The sequence below is a fragment of the Nuphar pumila genome, chromosome 13 (genome assembly GCF_984573655.1).
Source record: "Nuphar pumila chromosome 13, dmNupPumi1.hap1.1, whole genome shotgun sequence".
Lineage (NCBI taxonomy): Eukaryota > Viridiplantae > Streptophyta > Magnoliopsida > Nymphaeales > Nymphaeaceae > Nuphar > Nuphar pumila.
Window position 1 is genome coordinate 6,387,009 of NC_143261.1, and position 4,287 is coordinate 6,391,295.

At 45.4% G+C, this 4,287-nt stretch overlaps 1 pseudogene; it reads right to left on the reverse strand.

The window, feature by feature from the left end:
• Nucleotides 1-1,370: 1,370 nt before the first annotated feature.
• On the reverse strand, nt 1,371-2,504 carry LOC149817626 (arogenate dehydratase/prephenate dehydratase 6, chloroplastic pseudogene; annotated as a pseudogene).
• Between the last annotated feature and the right edge of the window lie 1,783 nt (nt 2,505-4,287).

Consider the following 4,287-nt stretch of genomic DNA (forward strand, 5'->3'; position numbering starts at 1 on the left):
AGTCAAAACTCTGAGTTGGTTTGATTCAACATATATATGTTCAAAATGGTTAAATTGCTAAGGATCAACCCTTGAATTGTGTTTTTTCGACAAACATACATATTTTTGAGCTGAAACGTTTACAACCGTTGATTTTTTACATAGCCAAAGGAATATGTTCACACATCGATATCTAATAATCCAAGAGATGATCCTCAATAAACATCTATAATTTGGTTGAGCCAAAACAACTTGGAGCTATGACTTTTTGCACTCATTAACACTGTACACACATCTGCACCAAAGACTTATCCTATATCTATTTTACTTTCTCGTGCATTTTCAAAGTCATATCATGTAGGTGGATTTAGCATGTTCATTTTTAAATAGGTCAGGTTTTTCAACGACTAATTAAAGAAGAGTTACATTTTGATGCCATTTGGATTGTCATTTGTTAGGTGGATCTCTTGCAAGAAAATCTAGACCAATGACAAACAGGGGCTTCACGTGGTTGGTAGGAGCTGTCAATGCACTTCTCCTTGGGGTGAGACATTGCAGGTTCAAAACCCGATTGTACGTGGAATAAATGGAGGGGTATGCCTAACCCCCAGCTTGCCTTTAAAAAAAAAAATCTACACCAATGATCGCTTTATCTTCTAAAATTTATAATCTCTATCTCAAGATGTTCTTAGTTTACAATTGTAATCTCTATCTTGTTGGCTCTTTACCAATAGAATGAGTAAGCATCATCTGAAATTTATTGTTCAATTTTAATTGACATTTTCTTAATGTTTTTGGGGTTCCCGTTGATAATATTGGGCCATCCTCATGTGGGTGATGCCCCGAATGCCTTTGGTCCTTTTTGTGAATGTATAAAATATAGGGTTTGGCATAAAAAAAATGTCTTGTTTTTAACTATTCTTCAAGTAGGGGATCTAAGAGTTTTTATTCCTTTTGTCTTTTTTATAGACAGATTCCTGTGCATTTTTTATATGACTAATCCAAAAGACAGAAAGGATGCCTTAAAGGATTCTTTACCAGTGAGAGCATAACTTTTATATTGTTGTATGTATATGATTTTTTTTTTTAAAACCATATTTTTTCATATATCACAAGATTCTTCCTAGAGCGAGATTTTGGTGTAGTGATTGATGGGGACTGGAGAACACAAGCACATGGGAAATTTTTTTCTGACACGTTCTGTACATGGACACGAAAGAATTCGTGTGAAAATGACACCGCCGAAAAGAATGTTCAATCAAAATTATTTACAGCTTCTCTCTCGTAAGATTTTTGCTTTTTATTAAAATTTACATCTCTCTCTCTCTCTGAACGACAGACACGGACTCATTTCGCGCAGACGGCCATGACTAACGAATTAATTCACGAAATCAACGGGACGTGTAGGTCCCGAGGACACGGAGGAAGCCCGTGATTTCTCTCAGCTGGGTGAGAGCCCTGTCGACCGCACGATCTGACGCGCAGCCCTGGAGATCGACGATGAAGACGTAGTCGAAGTATCGGACCCTCCCGTTCCCACCCTCCACCACTCGAACCGGGTTCTTCCTGTTCGGGCGGTGATGGACGCCCGTTACGGGGATGCTCCGGCTCTCGAACGCCCACAGCGCCAGGAAGAGGTCCGAGACGCCGTTTTTCAGGGAGAACGCGACGGTCGTCTTCCGGACCCCCGGCGTCTCGGTGGATGGGAGTACCGGGTCAAGGGCGAGCTGGAAGAACCGGTTGACGTTGCTCTCACTGTGGTCCTGGAAGTTCTGCTCGAGGATCTGCAGGCCGAACTCCTTAGCGGCGATCTTGCTCCCGATGACGGCCGTATCGGATATCGGATTCTCCGAGAGGAACCGGGCCGCCTCGGCCGAGTTGGTGACCTCCTCGATGTCGACGCCGAGAGCCTCGACCCGGGACCGGCAGTGGCTGAGCGCCTGCGGGTGGCTGACGATCCGTCTAAGGCCGGAGACGGAGGCGCACGGCGCGGAGAGCAGGCAGTGGTTCACGGGGAGGACGAGCTCGCCGACGACGCTGACGCTGTGGCGGAGGAGGAGGTCGAGATTCCGTCCGATGACACCGTCGACGGAGTTCTCGACCGGAATCACGGCCCGATCGGCGGTCTTCTCCTGGAGCGCCTGGAAGGCGTCCTCCATCTGTGCGCACGGGAAGGCGTCGCACGTCGCAAAGGCCCTCGTCGCGGCTTCCTGGCAGTACGACCCCCGGACGCCCTGGTACGCGACGCGTACAGGCCGGCCGGAAAACCAGAACCCGGCGGAATCGCCGGGTCCGGCGCTCCGTAGCGCCGGATCCCCGGCCTTGTAGAGCCGCTCCAGCTCCAGGACCGTCATCTCTAGGCCCAACCGCGACGCGAACGAGGACGCCTCCTCCGCCGGCATCTGCTTCACGCCACCGCCGGAGGATGCCCTAACGACTACGGGCCCGGCGTATCTGATCTCGCCGGAAGTATCCTTCCGATTAGTATAACCGAGACAGGCGGAGATCGGAACCCTTAATGCCATAAAATCGCCAGATCCGGAACGGGTAAAACGCACGAAAATGAAAAAGGAGAAACTAACGAGAAAGGAAACGAGTTTGGAGGAGAAAGAAAACCCGATCTCCGATCGGTCCGCGCCGCGTCCGAGAGAGAGAGACTCCCGTCGAGTCGTCGACCTGCGGATTGCGAAGATCGAGAGTGAGAGTCTATGCGCAGAGATCGTATGGATCCCTGGCATGATCCTGGAGGACGGGCGGGAACTATTTATACCATCGGTTGGGAGGGGAAGGAAGGGAACGAGGAGGGTGGTAGGTGGGAGAGCGTGAGCGTGTCGAAGAAATTTCTGAATTTTAAGTGTTAATTAATTAACTATTTTCATTGTCCCGGCTTGTACCTCACTCCAGAAAAGGTCTTGACGTACAATAAATTTTCAAAAATGCCACTCTCTTTTTCTGCAAAAACACAGGCGCTTATTCGAAAAGTTTTCAAAGACAGCCGGTTAAACGTAAAATTAGCTAAATAGAATGAGCATAATTGACCCATAAATGTCAATAGCCTGCTTGCTTAGCTCATCGAAAGAGTCGGGCATGGTTCGAACCCAGTGAGTCAGAACAAGGGTCAAACTTTGAGGTGCTGGTATCAAGTCCGTATCTGGCCCCGATCAAACCCACATACATGAATTATGTAAGGTTTACATCAATGTTGTCAGTGTCATTGCTAATCGGCCTACTCATATCATATCGTTACTAAATCAATTTACAGCTGACCTGATTCACATTTTTTTCAAATAAATCAAAAAAATAATTCATATTTTAAATATCATTTTATCAATGACCGATACCAATTTGACAACATTGGTTTACATACAATAGACTCGGCCGGTACCTGATAAGATAGTTTTTTAGTGTTTATTTTTTTTTTTATATTGAAAAATTACAGATCTTTGGAACTTGTGGTACTAGGCTTTATATATAAATTAGACCTTTTGAGACTAACCCAAGTTCTTATCAGACTTTTTTATCACTAAACACTGACCCTATTGCATAATTTCGATTTTTCTTCTTGGCATGTTAACCCTACCTATCTTATCCTTTATATGATTCGACTAAGTAATCTTTTTAGGTAGTTTACTGACGAGCTTAAAGTAGCAAAGTGTTGGTGATCATATGCTTTCTTAGAGACAGTGGTTTCTTAGCAAGAAGAATGAAAAAAGAGGGGCAATTTGGGATGTTAACAATTAGTGAACGCTTAAAAAGGAAGATATTCTGGCAATGCGGATTTTGGACTTTGGCATGATCATAGGGTCCAAATTGGGTTTTAAACTTTGACGTGGCGGTTAGGTTTGATGTGTAAAAATTGGGGTTAGGTGGGGACTAAGCGAACGAGTGACCAAGATGCCAACCCTCAGTCGCTTCACAACGTGCGGATTCACGACTGCAAAGTTTGGCATCAAAATCTCACATAACTACCCTTCGTTTATTCGTGTAGGCTGTCAATGGGTCGGGTATGACCCAGATCCGTACCAAACCCTATAGGTAAGGGTGTCAACGGGTCCGGTTTACCTGGATCCAACTGAACCAAACTTTATATTATTTTGTCGTGTTTGGTTCATGTAGTTCTTATTGGGTAGATCCGAGTATGGTTTCTCTTATACTGGACCCGATTAGACTCGGGTCTGAACCTGATACCATACCTGAAAATCAGGTCCAAGTCTGGTTCTACCTTTGTCCGAACCAAACCCGACTCGTTGAGACCCCTAACTATAGGGTGGTGATAAATAAGAAGGTCCAATTACAATTGGGGTCGAA